Below are 17944 nucleotides of genomic sequence, written 5' to 3' on the forward strand. Positions count from 1 at the left end.
AGGCTGTAGAGTATCTAGCATAATGATTGATAACACTGGGTCCTAGCAGAACGTAAATCAATGAGCAATAAAGTTATGCATCCAAGTCACGCTTAGGGAAAGTGACCTAACTTTGGATGGGAAGCATTAATTAAAAAGAAAAAAAAAGTGTTAAGCTAGGAACATTGGATTTTGATTTACTGAAAGGATTAAAAAATAAAGGAAGTGAAAAGAGCATGTACAGGATTAATGCTGCCTATCTCCCAAAGCACTAGGTCCTTAAAAGAAATCGCAGATGTTAATCTCCTAAAGAGACTGTTTTCTTCTGCTTTTCAATTGCATGCAGTAATAATGATCATTTTGTGAACAAGACTCATGCTTACGCCTCCAATAAAACCCAGGGTACTGTACCTCACTCATGCTAATTTAACAAGCTTGTAAAGAAAACTGCCATCATAACAAACTCGTGATTGAATCAGACATTTTCCCCTCTCATCAGTGACAAATTATTAAATATTGTTATTGAAACCTCCTTGTAATGCGTTATTTTTGCAGTGGACACAGTGTTTAAAGTAGCTGAGGGAGCAAATATGAAATGCTGTCTCCACCTCAAAGGATGTAGAGTTTAAGGTAGTTTTGATCCTGCCAGTAATAATTCTTTCATTTTAGATGGATTGTACATGGGAATAAATATCAAATTGATATCAAGCATGTGCACAGACATAATTAGATGTGGGCATAACATGTTGCAAGAACACATTGATGATGTGAGCATAACGTGTTGTTTCCTTTGAAAAAGGAGAAAACAAATAAAGAAAAAGGCAGCAGTTGAGTACAGCTCACCTGGGTGAGTTACATGCTCATTCTGACTCCATGGCAGCTCTCTGGTTTCTTCTCTCCATCTTGCCTGCAGCCAGAAGCCAAGGGAACAGCAAGGGCTGGAAACAATGGGCCAGGGGAACAGGGTCAGGGCTGATCCACGGTACCAACAGAGCAGTTCAGGGGAACAGCTAGGTGTCAAAAATAACTACCCACTGAAAGCCAGCAGTGATCCAGCTTTCAAATATGGCCTTACATTTCTAAGTGCTTAATTATCCCGTCTCAGCATTGCTCATACCCCATGAAAAATTTAACTCGGACCCAGACAAGTGCGGGGTTTGGGGCTGCTCCCACTCTAGCAGCTGAGTCATCCACTGCAACAGTAACAGGTTTGGGTCATCTACCGCAGGAAACTAAAAGTTGGCCAGTAGCTCCTCATTAGCTTATTATCTTCATTACATGGGGGTAATAGTCAAGTCAGAATCACTTGCTACTATGTGGGTCATGTGCATAGGAGCTCATTTTGTACCCTCCAGAGCATCAGTACTCCATCATCTCACTGACTGCTCATTTTAAAAAATAAAATCTGTTACTGCAAGCTAACCTTGAGAGACATGGCTGGTCCAAAGCATGCCACCTGACCGCTCTTGTTCCGGCACAAGTCAGTCTCTTTCTCACAGTGGAGCTGCATAAAAACAGATATATATATTTTTTAATTTTGGCATTTACTTTGAGCTTTATTTTTTTCTGACATAATATTTGTGCTGTGAGGTTTTTGTTAATCTTCCAAGACTTCTCCAGAAGTGAGCTGGCAGTGATTTCAGTGAGAGGGTAACAGCCTTTCAGCTTTGGATGTTGGCTGCATGCTTGGTGGATTTGTTCTGAAGTATATTCTAAGGCATGACAGACCCCTTGCTAAACAAGTCCATGCAAACAGGGCCACTTTTGTTACGAAATTCCCCTTAAATTTGCAGTGATACAAATGTGTTGAATTAATTCACACCTTTGAATTCATAACGTCAGAGCCTGCTCCATGCACACAACACTTGGTAACAGCTTTGAATTCACACAGCTGTAACTGCAAGCAGAATCCAGCCCCAGTCCTTGAGTTTCTGATGTTCAGAAAGCCTCCACCCCATTCCCAGCATGGTAGTCAAGTGATCTGCTGGATCCACTTCAGTCACCAGCCCCTTTCAACCCCCCACATGCCAAGGGAGCCGCTCTATGTGCCCTCCTTGGCTGCGGATGTCAAGTTGGATTGTGGAGAGATGGTCTTCATCCACTTTAAGTTTGCTATTTTATTTCCTTTTAAGAGCATTTTCAAGATTATTTTTTTTCTTCTGGGTGGTGAGAGATTTCTCTAAAATGAAATGAAATCTCCTCAAGGAGATGTGGGAAGCAGTTTTGGGGAAAACTAACTGGACAGAATTGAGAACTACACTTGGAGAGGAATAACCACATGTACCAGTACAGGTTAGGGGCTGACCTGCTGGAAAGGAGCTCTGAGGAGAAGGACCTGGGTGTCCTGGTGGATAACACGCTGGCCACGAGCCAGCAGTGTGTCCTGGTTGCCAAGAAGGCCAATGGTATCCTGGGGTGCATTAAAAAGAGTGCAATCAGTAGGTTGAGGGAGGTGATCCACCCCCTCCACTCTGCCCTGGTGAGGCCACATCTGGAATACTGAGTGTCCAGTTCTGGGCTACTCAGTTCAGAAAAGACAGGAAACTTCTAGGGAGAGTCCAGTGGAGGGCCACAAAGATGATTAGGGGCCTGGAGCAGCTCCCGTATGAGGAAAGGCTGAGTAACCTGGGTCTGTTTAGCCTGGAGAAGAGGCTAAGGGAGGATCTTATAAATGCTTATAAACATCTAATGGATGGCAGCCAAGTGGATGGGGTGAGGCTCATTTCAGAGATGCCCAGTGGCAGGACATGGAACAACAAGCACAAGCTGGAGCACAGGAAGTTCCATATGAACATGAGGAAAAATTTATTTACTTTGAGGTTTACAGAGCACTGGAATGAGAAGTTCTGGAGTCTCCTTCTCGAGAGATATTAGAGATCCATCTGGACACTTTCCAGTGCAAGCTACTGTAGGGAACCTGCTTTAGCAGGGAAGCTGGGCTAGACAATCTGCAGAGGTCCCTTCCAACCCCTATTATTCTGAGATTCTGTGATTCTGTAATGTTGAAAGGGCATCTAAGCTACTAACAGGAATATATAACAGAAGGTGATGGTGTACATACCATCTCTGGCTCTAAAATGGCCACCCACACCCATTCTACAGCCCTGATTCATTAAGGGATAATTTGTTCAGAAGTGCTCTTTGCCATCCCCACAGCACATCATGGACATTTGCTCTGCAGAGCAGAAAATACCCGCTAGTTGGAGCACGCTCAGGGCAGGGGTGTGTGGAGTGCCAGGGGCACCCACCCAGCTCAAGGGCTGCTCCAGGTGTCTTTTCAGACATCTGCTGATCTCATCTGTTTTTATTTGTTTCAGAGAGTCGACTTTGTGCTCTTTCAAACTTGACCTGCACTGCCTAATCGTGTGAGGACGTAACCCGGTGTCTGCAACATCACAGCCACTTTCATGATAAATTGAATTTGTCAGCCGCTGGGCTGTGGTCTTATAATGTGCTATATTATTAAGTTTCTGTGCTTTAAGATGCCAGTTAATGGAATAACCTCTTTGTCTTTATTAGAAAGAGTCCACAGCTTTATTAAGTTGCATAATTTACAACCAGTAGTGTAATCAATAAAACATTAACAAACATGTAACCTTAGACAAACCTCCCTATTGATTTATTTAAACATTCTCACAAAACCTGCCTTTGGCCAACACACGCATGCAGTCCCAGTGGTAACCCCAAAAAGCACTTCGTGCTTTAAGGTGTGGGCACTGGAGGACAAAATGAATTAAACTGGAAATATACCTCATTCTCCTCTGCTCTGAATGGATCCACTTTGGAAAGGTCACTGTTTGGTGCTTGTACATAGTGATACCACTGCAGCTCTCCTGAAATCACCCTGCAAACATAACCATTCATGCCCTTTAGCCCAGGGATGCTGAATGGCCGGAGGGTGCTGGTGGGGGTATCAGAGTCCCTCAAGGCTGTGCCTGGTGCTGCCCATCCTACAGGCTGGGTGCAGCATCTCCCTTGTGTCCTGCGCCTATCCCTGGGGACAGAGATGGGCTTTTCACCCAAAATGCCCAGGGCAGGTACAGAAAATTTTTCTTCAGATCTCTTGCTTTGGAAGGAAGCTCTAATTTGCTCTTTTGTGCCTCATCTTTACAGGGAAAATACAAAATCCTGCAAAACACAGTAGTCACCACAAAGTTAAAAATGGATGAAAGCATTCTCCTAACACAAACTTAGAAAACTGCAATATTTGGTTGGGCTTGACCCCGGTGTTTCTCAGGAGAGCTGTAACCAGCTATGGTGTGATCGAGCTTTATCCAGCCCCGTGTCTGCTTCAGATAGCAAGCTGTGTTTAACATCAGGCAAGCAACTCATTCCTTTACCACAATACCTCATGTAAATGTATTTTCCAACTGCAAAAAAAAGCTTCTGAGCTTCTGATGTCTCATGAGTGCATTTCAGTGGATGATACCACTATACCTGCAGTTATGGTTTTGATGCAATCAGGAGAGCTAGTATTTTATTATCCCTCCTCTCCATTTTCAAGACTGTGAAAAAAAAAAACCCATCAGGCACTGTCTGCTATTCCCTAGTTATGTGCATTATGGCACGACAGAATTGCATCAATGATAATTTAACAGGTAATTTAGAACTAGACTGAAGAAAGCAGCAGGTAAATCATCTCAGGGAACATTCCTTGCACAAGAAGAGCCAACACACAACTTCTCTGTCCTCAGTTTCTGTGATGTTTGGATTGCATACACATAATTTCTGGAATACCTAAATGTTTAATCTTTTTGTAATCTTTATCCTCAAGTGATACATTTATGTAAGAAAACTTTATGGACATCACTTAAAAAAAAATGAATCATCTATTAATTTTGAAAGACTTCAAAAGGTTTCTCTTTCAAAAGAGATGCAGGTGAGATGGAGAAATAAGGCTTCCCAGAAAACGTTGGGTACTGGTGTGCAGAGTTCCCACATCCCCTTTGGAGACTTTATCATTTAACAGCCACAACTCCCCTTTATTAGATCACTATAAAACAAGTGCCCAGAGGGAGTCAGAAATGAATTGAATTTTGTAGATTTAAATGATTGTGTGGGACCTTTTTGGTTTAATATATACCCTGGAGAGGTTTGCTACTAGAACTTGGGAACTTTATAATAAGAATAATTCCTTAGCTAGAGATCTTTATCTTGTTACGTTAATGATTCACTGGGGGATTATACTGGAAAATTAAGGGAAAGTTTTAAAAAGGCTATTACATCAAATGTTCTTATGGAGACATGTACAGAGATGGTCAACAAAGATTTATAGGGTGGTGAGATAAGGAGTTTACTGCCTTTGTGCTATACATACAGGGCAGCTGGTGGATTCAGCATTAGTTCCTGTCTGCAGTGTTACTCAGTGTTGTTGCCAGCATGCAGCAAGTTAAGGTTCTGAAGGCTGCCTCCTGCTTGTGTGCTGCAAAGTCTGCAAGCAGCAAGGGAATTCACATAACAGTGGTTGTAACTACCTTCGCTTCAACAGCTAGGGCCAAGTTCTGCTTTTGGGCCCATTTTATTTTTTTCTTACATTTTTCCCTTTATCCCAGAGTTTTGGCAGTGCTTGCACTCAGCCCTGCCACATCAGTCTCAGAATGTACTATTTCTAGTGCTTGCAGTTCCTGCTGGGTTTGGTTACTGTTCCAGGACTCTAAATAGAAACTGAGGTCTCCCAGGATGTGCCATTTGGAGAATGTAGATTCTGATCGTACTTTGCCCATCCAAAATATTTGCCACATTTTGGACATTCATAGTTACCACTGCAAAGAACTTTGAAGACCTATTTCCTCAGTCACACATTTTACCTGTGATCACAACCTCATAGTTTTAATGATATTATCAGGGAATTGGATGATCAACTACAATCCCCACAGCTGAAGCTAAGCATCCAAAAATAACAAAATGATTAGGAACATGTGGAGTGGTATTTTAGGCCTGAGGAGGATGATATTTTCATCCAGCTAGGAAAAATCCCCATTGACATTCAAGGGAAATGAAGAACTGAACACCCCAGCACCCTTTGCAAGTCCAAGCTCTTGAAGCAAAAATGGAAAGAAATGTGGAACACAGGAACATACACTTGCACTTTACTATCAGGTCTCCTTCAAGATCTGAGAATAAATTTATAGTAATGGATGTATCTATGGTCAAAGCCAGCCACAGAGGTGAAGGAGAAAGAATGCTGGCTTTTGACTGACAGTGGCCGCAGAGAGAGCTGTAGCCACCAGAGATGTCCAAGGTGCCCAGCTTGGACTATTCACCAACAGTATCTGTTCATACGTCTGGAGAAGTGTGGGCGCTGTCCTGCATGCCATGCACGAAGCATTCCTTCTCCCCTTCTTTGCTGTTGTTACTGATTCCCTCATCCACGATGTGTGAAAGTTAATCCCCATGGCCACTTCCTCCCTCCTTTTGAACAAATGTCCCAAGGTAGCTTTAAAGTGGGATGTAAGAACCTGGGGAGGGTGGAGGTTGAAGAGACCAAGGTTAAACTCCACTGCCAGAGACACAAGGAGAAGAAAATTTGAAGTGCTCCTCTAAAACTCAACAAGAGCTATGGAAATCCCACACCTCCTGAGATCAAGTCTCCTGAGAACGATTTTGGACAAAGAGCCCTCCACAGTCAACATTTATATGAAGGCAGAATGAGAGTACTGTGAGGAGCATAATATGCACTTTACTCAGTATAGATTTGGAAAAAAATGTCAAAGAAAGTGAATTTAAATTCCTCTGAATGCAATTAGAGTTGACAAGATTTCTCAGGGTGAGAGACTGCGCTAAAGCAAAAGCTAGAAGTTCCCATCCAGTTCATAAAGCCTTAGGTAGCTATTGGTAATATGAATTAAATTAATCAAAATGGGTAAAAGCTAATGATTCTCCTGGGAACAAAATTAGCTCCTTAATGAAAGAAATGGAGTTCAGAAATTATAATAGAATATTAGCAGATGTGCCCTTTGGAAATTATAAATTTGCAAAATCCCCTTATGTAGATATTAGTTTGAGTCAAATTATCTTTAAATCTGACCCTGGAGATGTGACGTGAATATGCGCACTACGATTTGTTCAGGAGGTCTTGAAACCCTCTGTCAGCAGTTCTGCTGAGCAAGGAGAGATACCACAGAGCACTTTCCCGAATTAGCAACAGGGCACAAAACCCAAACTTTCTTGTAATCTGCTAAGCCCTTGCTAAGAAGTCATGCTGCCTCTTGTGGACTTGGGGTTGCTGAGCATAATTATCCAACAGAAGAGATTTTAAGGAAGAGTCACATCTCAGTAGGACACATGTGGTTCTTGTCCTTGGGGCCATCCGAGGCAATGGAAGTTCTGCTCTGGATGTCACATAAAAGACAATTTATCTGCATGAATTGGTGTAGTGAGGAACAAGAGGCTCATCAGAGATCCAAGACACATCAGTCACAGCAAACATACAGAATCCCAGAAAATAAGCAAACAAAATTTGTTTGATGAATTGCTAGTGTTGAGACTACAAAGAATTTATTATGTTTTTATGGCTCTTTCCAGCCAAGAACTTTTCTCAGCCATTTATGGAAAACATAAAAGCCACTGGGAGTTAAATAGGATAAAAACTAGATTTAAATCATCCTTACACATGCTGCTCACATCAGCATACAGCTGTTTTTCAGCATTTGGAGTCCTTGAAACTTTTAAGCCATTTATAACAGCATGTGATTGGTATGAAAAATAGCACAGGCTTTCTTTTTATAAAAAGAAACTACGCTCCGGGGTGCTGGATACAGGGACTCCAGAAACCAAGAAAGATGTTTGAAGTGCTTATTGGCATTCCAGGACCCAAAAAACTCTTCCTGCCTCATGCTATCTCATAGCAATCGTGATGCCTCCATCCTGGGAAAAGGAGGAGAGAGACATTCCCTCTGGTGAAGAGGGTTCATGTACAGCACAAAGTATGCCCAAGTCTCTCTTTTGAGGATGTAATGTGCATAGTTTAAGGAATGAGGTCTTCCCTTTACTTTTGTATCAGTGGCACAAGTGTTGGCACTGTAAGCTTCATCATGCTGTCCTGCCAAGATTGATTCAGCTCTGCTTGGGCTGCCAGAGGTTTGCACACTCCATTCAGTAAAGCACCTACCACAAAAACATCTTGGACAAGGGAAAGTTCAATGGCCATTGAGTAAGTAACTCCCACCAAAAAAGGGAACAATTCCAAGTTTGCACATATAAAAAGGTTAAACAAAAACATTAGACAAATACAGACAGAAAAAGAGACAGTCCAAGAGGTGCGAAGGGCAGCTCTCATGGAAGAAATATGACCTATCTCGTCCTTTTGAAGTCTGTGAACAAATGACTAAGGAAAAGAGAGGTCCAGCTGAAAGCAGCAGGACTGGTATAGCGTCTGAGATCACATAATGTCAGCACAAGACACAGAAATTTGTGATTTTTCTGTGCTCAGTCTGAAGATGCTTTGCAGAGATGGATCAGTGACATTATCCCTACTTTCCAGACAGGAAAATTGAAATAAAAAGAAAATAGAGTGACTTTGCCCAAGTTTTAAAGAACAGCGGTCCAGTTTCATAAAGGTTTTTAAGGTTTCAAAAATTGGCTTAGTTCTGAATTGCAATGAGACCCCCAAAGATTGCAGTTCTCAGCAAAGGGGAATTTAAAAACTCAACGTATTTCAGGTTGATTGACAGGTTTTGTTGTAATAGAAACTGAAACATTCTGTTTTGACTTTGACTTTAAAAGTTAATGTTATGTTTTAGAAAAAAAAAACTAATACAAAGTTTAAAAAATCAAGGCAAAATGAGATGTTTCAACACTGCATTGTCAGTACTTTTTCCACTGGTTTTCATAGAATCATATAGTAGAATCATAAAATGGCTTGGGTTGGAAGGGACCTCAAAAATCATATAGTTCCAACTCCCCTGCTGTGGAATACAGTTGTTTGCTGTTTTTCTGACAAATTGTGCCAAGAACAAAACCCCGACAGCTCTCTTTGCCATCTAAGGATGCATTTTAAGAATACTTTAATACAATAAATTATATTTTGTATATATTAATACCATTTTGTATGATCAGTAAAAAGATTTTTTCTGCAGGGTTTTGAAACTGCCTAACTGAGCCTGACACAAAATTCATTCTGGTCCACATGTCTTATTCATAGCCTGAAGTTGCCTGATCTCTTTTTGAACCTGTTTTTAATAGACATCTGCAATGTTATGTAGCAACAAGTCCCATGGTCTTTAAGTTTATATTAATATATGAAAAAAAACCTTTGGTTTCAACCTTGCTGCTTTGGTGTTCCACTGGGTTCTTGTCCTGACAGAAAAAAAACAACCATCTTTCCTCATTCACCTGCCCCACATCACTCTCTTAAATGTATAGACTTCTCTGATATTCTCCCTCAAACCTTCTCAGATTTTGTTATCGAGTAATTTCATCTTATTATTTTGAGTAACTGTATCTTGTTTGCAGAACTGATCATTTTGTGAGTCTCCAGTTTTGCTGGACAGCACACAAATTCATAGAGCAAGAGATTTGCTGCCTGGAAACTCCCCCTCCTCATGTCCCTTGTAGATAGATTCCACAAAAGTCTCTCCTTCCTTAAGAACCTATGGTGAGAGACCTTGTCAAAAGCATTGTGAAACATAAGTTCATTGTATCAGTTGAATCGCATTTGTTCGTGTGCTTGCTAGCTCCATGAAGGCTCTCTCATTTGTTGTAAAGGTAAGTCTTCTGTGCAGTCCTGTGCATTTATTTTTGTGTATAAGAACTCTGCATATGATTGTTTCTACCAATCTGACTGGTTCTTAACGGAGGTTTACTGATCTGTAGTTCCCAGACACGCTCACAGTCATTACTAAAGACTAGTGATGTGTTTGTACAATTGTTGTTCTGGAAAAAGAAAAGTGATGGGTTACATACCACAGTTAGTTGTTGAATAATTTCACATTTTAGTTACATTATAACTCATGGATGATTTTTGGCTTGTTCTCATGATTTGCTCAGCAATCTCTGAAATATCAGTTCTGGTGTGAGACTGTCACCGGTAGTGAATAGTGAGACCAGTAATTTATTTCCTCTTTCCACTATGTCCTTACCCCCCTTGACTTCTTTTTTTTCTCCTCATCATCTACTGTTCCATTGACCTTTTCCTGTTTCAAAGGTGCATGGATTCGTTATTGCTGATAATGCTACGGTTACTACCACTGGTACCCTTTAAGTCCTTAGTAAAGCTCTCCTGGAAATCTTTTTTTTGTCCAATGTTAATTAGTTTTACATTTAGCATTTAACATGCAAGAATTTATCTTTTCCTGTTCTGTTATTTTAACGTACTGTGGGAAGGGGAATATTTCTTTCATTTCTAGTAGTTTTCTCCTACTACTAACCAGAGTGGTTTTCTGAAGTGTTGTTTCTGTGTTTAGCCCGCTACCTATAGTCTTCCTGCTGCCTGCAGATATTTTGTCCTTTCACTTGCTCCTTCTGCTTTTCTTTACATGAGTGTCTTCAGTACTAAATAATGCTTAGTGACAAATTCTGGAACCTACTGTTGATATTTAGTGCAAATATTAGTCAAGAGATATTTTGTGACTAATATAAAATAGTATAAAATAATAACAGCTACAGGATCTGTTTAATTTCTTTATCAATTGTTGACATTTTTATTTCACAACCATAAGCTAAGAATGAGAAAAAAATAATGTCAATAAATCCCCGATAAAGCACGCTTCTGTCTCCTAGTCTAGTGGTTTATCCTCTAGCCCATAACACTATTTAACCATCTAGCTTGCTTTTCCCAGTCAAGCACTTGTGAGATCTAGATTATTTTCTACCCTTCTTACGCTTTTCCCATCTGCCCACTATCAAATGACCCATGTACAAAATGAGATCGACAGAACTTCCTCACTTCAGAGACATGTGAGATGTCTCTAAACATGAGCCATGGAGCTACCAACTCAATGTATGTTATATGTGAGAAAGTTTTTACGCTCCCTGCCATGTGATACTCATTTTCTGTGGAGCTTTTTGAGCCTCAGCCCCTTTATATGCTTATTTTGTGAAAATGAAGTTTCCTTGCTGAGATGTAAGACCTCATACCTGTAAAAAATGGATTCACACCTACAGTTAAGGATTATCTATGGTTTGCTTTATTTGGGAAAAGATATCATTTGTTGAAATGAACAAAATGCCCCTGAAGCATAGTGAGAAGGGAAGAGCCTCCTTGAATTTAAGGTGTTATGATTCTTATGAACTGTCCTGGGGGAAGTTTCAACACCTGTGAGCCGAAAGTGAACCTCTAAAAGGCATCTTACATCATTTAAACGTGATGACCGTAGCTGGAGTGCACATGGCCTATTCCAGAACAGCTAGCAGGGCACAGGGCAGCTACTTGAGCATATCTTAACAGCAGCCTATAGACAACTTTCATTTATGACCACCTCCCAGTATATCAGGGGCTTTCTGGCAGCAAGCAATCATTGGTTTCCCCTCACCTGGATGGAGAGATTTCCTCCCATGGCACCAAATATTCCAGTGTGCTCCAGCTCTGGGCTGGCAGCAAAGGTTCAAGGGGGTGATGCCTATGCTGCATGAGTCTGCTTTGATCGCTCTTCAGGCCTTCAGCTGACTCTTGATACAAAGAGATGAGGAGATGGCACTCTAGTGCCTGGCATTCCAGTGTGCTATGGAGAACATAGCCCAAAAGACTCATTATGGAGCACTCGTCTTCACAAGACTGAAACGTTTAACAAGCCTGATGTACTGCTCAGTGTAACAGACATACTGAAGTATTGCCACAAAGGAGCTTTGGGCTCCTGTTGCAGGCTTGGAGCCCCCTAGAAGTTGTCTGGGTCTGATACAGGGGGAATACCTAAAAAAAGTCATTTGCCCTGGGAAAAGCTCCTTGTTTATTTCCATTAGAAACACTGTATTTATATATATATATATAATATGTACACTTTTTACAATAATAAAAGCTGTTTTTAAAGGGGTCTATAACTCACAGACACAGAGTGAATAATTTACTAGAGTATTTGTTTGTCTGGAGGCCCTCTGGGCAAAAAACATCAAGGATAACAAGAAGGCTAAATACTAATAGTCACAGTCATAAAAAATTACATACATGATTAAAATATCTGTTTCAAGGCACTTTTATATTTTCTATTAAGTCTCCTAATGAACATCAAAATACAATTTTCCATATGAAAAGGGCAAGCAAAAAAACAAATGGCAACTTAGCCTTATTTGCCATGACCTTGCAAGATTCCTAAAACCTCACCTCCTCACCTATTAAATGCATTGAATAGTGGGTTAGTATGCAAATTAGTCAGATAAGGATATCAGATGGGAGACATATCAGCATCAGTTGATAGTGCCAGCACCGGAGAGAAAAAACAAATAATGAAGAACGGGGTAACTGGATTCAGGAGGAAGCAGATCTTTCAGATAACTGGGACGGTAAACAGAAAGCAAGATTTAAATTAGACTAATGTTATATCATAAGTCCGGAGGCAGTTAACAAAGACACAAAGAGCACATGTGAAACAGGAGAGCAGTGCAGAACGACCTGACCAGGAGAGGACTCTTCTCCATGCCTGTTTCCATGATGCCCTCCAATCCACTAGGCCCAAGCCTGGCTCCAGCATGGGTGGGCCCAGTGGAGCAGCTCAGAGCTCTTCAGCCAGGAACAGTGCTAACATTTCCCTGCTGCTGCCTTTGAAGTGCTGTGCTCAGTCATGTTCTCATGTGGAAAGGGCAACGTGGCCCACGCTTGGGTGCAACTTCAGCTATCCATGCCAAGGGAAGACTTTTGGAAGATGCCTTATGGAGGGCAACTGGAGCAGGGGATTTGCATGCGGGAGAAGCAAGCCTTCTTCAGTGACAACATGAGATCACAGGGACAATGAAAGAGCAGGGCTAACCCAGCTGCCCTGTGAGTAGCCATCCCTGTGATGAGGACTGTCAGCTCCACACACCGTGCTGTTTGCTGCTGAGAGGCACAACACCAGGCCCTGAGACTTACAGGTGGCAGCTCCCTCAGAGAGCAATAATCTTGCCCTGAAATCCACAATAAATGGAGACTTTTGCATCCATTAGCTCAGTGTTTCAGCAGATGATCTCAGAAGGAAACGTCTGAGGAGAAGGGGAGAAGACCAGACATGTGGACCACTGTCATTCTTTGCTTTACCCTCAAGTCTGAGGCAGGGGCTTGAGAGAAAGTCTGGCTTTAACACTCAGACCGCAAATACAGGCACCACCATCCTCCCCCAGATTCACTATCAGACATTTTAATGTGTGTGACTGCAGTACAGTCTCACATCAGGACGTAACAGAACATATAAGCTCCTTGCTGCTACTTGCTAATTGCTCTTACCCGTTAGCCCAAACAGTGGAGACCTCTGCCAAGCAGCCAGGGTGCATCCGAGCGTTATACTTTTAGCATATGGACCATTAAAACTCCTAGCAAAAAGAACAGTTTAAACTGCTTGATGCTCTGGTAGGATTTTTGCCATCTGGTACCCTGCCTCTTCTGCTGGCAGAAGCCAAGGTTGGATGCAGCTTTAGGATACTAACTGCAGTGTCATTTCCATACAAATTGTGAGCTTGGGGCAGGCCCATCAGAAAGCATTTGCCTTTCAAATGTTTTTCCTGCCTCTTTCGAGCTGTGTATCAGGAGGCCAAAGGAAATACAGGATCCTCTCAAGAATATTACTGGTGCATCCACAGTGTGGAGCAGGGAGGGATGAGCCAGAGGTGTTGATGCTTATTTTGTTCATTTTTGTTGAAGATGGAAAAAGGGATGCTACAAATATCCCTCCTTTCAGGCAGGAGGAGCATCCAGTGAGAGACGTGCCACTGACTGGTCACTGATGGTGTTTAGAGTCCCAGTCAGAAGCAGACTCAGGCTCATTTTGTGCCAACCACCAAGAAGAGGATGAAATCACAAAACAAACATCATAACTAATATACTTACTTAACAAGCAGAATGAAAACCCAGTTCATAATATTAGTTACCTCTACATACAGTCCAAATTCACCCCGTCACAGATCATTGCTGGATGTGAATTTGAACACCAGCACATATATTCAGTAGACACGTATGTGATCTGGGGTCTCCACCGAACAAGGATGCTTTATTCTCTGGGGCTACAGTGAAAAGATGGCCGTGCCCTCCTGAGGCTGCCTGTGTAATCTGGCCCTCAAATAATTCACACAGATAAAACTGAGCTCATAATTTTTGCTCTTTTCAGACTGAAAGGTGCACACATTGTTCCTTCCTCCCCACTCCAGAAAGGATCTCTATACAAAACTGATGTTCCTACTTACAGCAGTATTTCCCAGGAACTATGCTGAGGACACTGGGTGAGCGAGAGAGCTGTTCTTACACAGAATAAGGGCAAACATGCTCTGCACTTCTTCAGAAGGAGCCTGAAGATGCATCAAGGAGACAGGTCCTCAGGTGATGCCTATCTAAAAGCTGCTCTGTCTGCAGGTGGCTACAGGGCAGTTCTAATATTTTATCATAGAATCCTCAGAGTTGGAAGGGACCTTTAGAGGTCATTTAGTCCAACTCCTGCAATAAACTGGGACATCCACAGCTAGATCAAGTTTCTCAGAGCCTGCTCCACCCTGGCCTTGAAAGTTTCCAGGGACGGGGCATTCACCACGTCTCTGGGCAACCTGTTCCAGTGCCTCACCATCCTCACTGTAAAAGACTTTTTCCTTATATCCAACCTAAAGCTACCCTCTTTAAGTTTGAAACCATTTTCCCTTGTTCTGATCCCTCACCAGCTATAGAAGTATTACCATGAAGGACATTCACAAGCATGCCATGCCTAAATGTAACCTACTCTAAATGCAGATTTTTTCAATATCTTACTTAAAAAGGTAACTTAAGAGACCCCTTTGGCTGTAGAGGCAGGTTCTGGGAGAGCCACTGCCTGAGCACATCACACGACAGCCTGAGGAACCCCAGCCTGCTCTGCCACCAAAGGCCTTTTTGGAGTAGGCAGACAGAGGTACCTATTGGGTGAGCTTTCTACATCAAACTCCCAGCAAAAAGATGCACTGTGGAGGATCTCCTGCTTCTGCTAAAATCTTCCGCCTATTCTAATATCTATACAGTTATTAAAAGCTCCAGGGCTTTGCCAAGTATTTTTTATTAACAGATATGAAAAAAACGGAGCCTTTGTTCAAGAGCTAAAATATCCAGACAAAACCTGAAGGACCTTATGCTGTCAATGCCTGTAAGAAGTTTTCCACCAGAGACAGCTGAACAACAAAATTGACACAGCTAATATTGCTAAAGGTAGAGAGAGAGGAAGGAAACAGAGCCCTGAAAATAAAGCCTTTCACAAGTCTTTAGACCTGAACTCCATTCAAGTGGCAAAAACATAGAAACCACTTTTTTCCACTTTTCCTTTGTGAACCATATAATACTAGGTGTAAAGCCGGCACCTGAACAACAACAGCTACATCTGCATAGCAAGCGATTATCACATGCTTTTGCCTTCAGCAAGCTATCAGTTCTGTAGTAAGAAAGCAGGGATGGCTTAAGCTTGTATCAATCCTTCCACCAGGCTTTTCTGTTTACTTTTTCAACTTCTGCTGCCTTTTCACTGAGGTGCAGCAGTGTCACTTACAACTCCCCCAGGATATGTTAGATAAATACACAGCTTATTCAAGCAGCCCCGCCATCCTCTTGGAGCAGATGAAAGCTCCCTCTCAGCTGGAAGATATTTGCAGCAGCTCAGTACCCAGCTCCCTCTCTGCCTCTGTCCCTGCCTCCCTCTCTGTATCCCCACCGTTCCAGGCCAGCACAGGGAGGTTTGGCGAGGCATCTGGTGCCATCCGTGCGTGGCAGGCTGTTGGAGGGAAGGCCCGCGCCTTGAGTGGAGGGTGTCGGGAGAGCAGCTGCTGCTCCGTACTTCCCCTGTGGGTATTTTAAAACAACTGCTTATCTGCTTACTTCCAAGAAATTGTTGCTTTGTGACTTCTGCAGATTTAAAGTCACATTAACAGTCCCTAGGCGTTTTATTTTTATTTTTTTTTCTATGATAAATCTAAACAAAGCAAACAAAATGATCCTCAGGCCTCTTCACCTCAAGTCCACTCATTCAAATAACCTCAGGCATCTTCCTCATCTTCAAATATCCTGGAAGAAAGTGTTACTGTGACCTGAGCCTCACTGTATTTGCTGTTTTTCCTTACAGCTCAAGCTCCTGGAGAATCTCAGGTTTCATTAAAAATATTTTTGAAGTAGATAAGTGCTCTCAGAGATCAGCCTGAAAGCAAAACTTGAGTGCAAGTAGGAGATCAGCAGCCAAGACTCAGAGTGCACACAGCTTTTAGCTATTAAGACACACTGTGCAGCAGACTCTCCACTTTCTTCTTGCTCCTTCACTGTGGAGACTGAAGAAGGATGGCTTTGCTTTGTGTTGAAGGTGCCAGGCTAATTTCTTGGTGCTGGAGAAGGCTGTGAATGTTGTGTGGTGTAACACAGGAACAATGATTGTGTTGCTAGCCATAAGATTTTTGGGGGGTTGGGCAATGACATGAGTCTGTCACCTCCTACACACAGGGAGCACTGAAGGAGTAGCCACCTGGGGCTACAAAAAAGAAGGGGACAAACTCTTCAGCAGGATCTGTTGTGTTAAGACAAGGGGAAATGGTTTCAAACTAAAAGAGGGGGAGATTTTGATTGCACATAATGAAGAATATTTTAACTGTAAAGGTGATGTGTCACTGGAACAAGTTGCCCAGTGAGATGGTGGATGCCCCAACCCTGGAAACATTCAAGGTCAGGCTGGTCCAGGACCAGGGGAAGTTTTGGTAAAATGGCTGTAATAATATCCACTGTGCAAACAAGTTTTCAGGTATAAACAAAGGTGCTATCAAAGCCTTTCTGACTACAACTTCCCCCTCCCCCCCCCCTTTAAATTAATTTATTTAATTATTTTTATTCCACCTGTATTTAACAGGAAAGAAATTCTAGCTCCAGCCTTGATTCACTCATGGCTAGATGGTTTGTTCATGTTCCCATTAAACGTCACTCAGATCCATTTCTATGGAGCTCTGCTGTCTCCACGCTTGCAGCCCTTTGGCACAGCCTTGATTTATTCTGCAGAAGCACGTAGCTGTCTTGCTACCTTTACACCAAAGCTCGCTCCCAAAAATTACTGCTGCTCAACCTGGGCTTGACGCTAAACTTATTACCTGCTTGTGGTGCATTGGTTGTTTTTATCCCCCATCTTCTCTCTCCCTGTCAGTCACTGTCATCATCTCAGGGACCCAACGCAAAGGCTGGAGCAGCACGATGTGCCCGATGTGGGCAGGAAGCCAGCACATTTTTTGTAGGTTAACTGTCCTCCTCACAGAGCGCGTCCCTTCGCTCAGGCATATGCCAGCAGTCAGCTATTCCTCTGCACCTCCTCCACTCCTCTGTTATTCCTCCCACTCAGACTTTCATGCTCAAACCAAGTTGATTAAAACATTGCTGTCATTATAAAGAAGAAAAAAAAAGGGCAGGGGTTGGGGGGGGGGGGAATTTACTTGCAGCTGCTGCTTCTATCAGCCAGCAAGTTGCCTTTAAACTCTCCCTGATAGAAAGCAGCAGCCTGCTCTGGCTTTCCTTTCCTCGCTGCTGCAGGGCTCCTGCATACAGACATTTCCACACCATAGTTACCTGAAGGAGTCTGCCCTTGGCACGTGATAACAAATAGGGTGCCCACCAGCACCCTTCTGGCTGCCCACGGCTGAGTGCATGGGGTGCTGCTCCCCTGGCAGAGCCCATCCCAGTCACACAGTGGTGGGACATGTGGAGATGGTGTGGCCCTGTGCAGGCTATCTGATGGGGAAAGACAAGGTGATGGTGTTAACATCATGGCAGAACCATGCCTGGAAGGCTGTGATCCCTCTCCCTTGTCATGTCTGACGCACTGAGGAGTAGGCGCAATAGAAGCTTATGGTTGGGAACATCTCTGAGCTA

At 42.6% G+C, this 17944-nt stretch overlaps 1 long non-coding RNA gene across 2 annotated transcripts in view; it reads right to left on the reverse strand.

Annotated features, from left to right (window-relative positions):
• LOC110393733 overlaps positions 1-17944 on the reverse strand; it is a 56356-nt gene that overhangs the window by 1872 nt on the left and 36540 nt on the right. For both annotated transcript variants that reach the window (XR_002435161.1, XR_002435160.1), the window contains exons 2-3: positions 1403-1483; positions 823-917 (exon numbers count right to left, since the gene is read on the reverse strand). This is a non-coding gene — a long non-coding RNA (uncharacterized LOC110393733). The remainder of the gene's footprint in view (positions 1-822; positions 918-1402; positions 1484-17944) is intronic.

This window comes from Numida meleagris, chromosome 2 (genome assembly GCF_002078875.1).
Source record: "Numida meleagris isolate 19003 breed g44 Domestic line chromosome 2, NumMel1.0, whole genome shotgun sequence".
Taxonomy (NCBI): Eukaryota; Metazoa; Chordata; class Aves; order Galliformes; family Numididae; genus Numida; species Numida meleagris.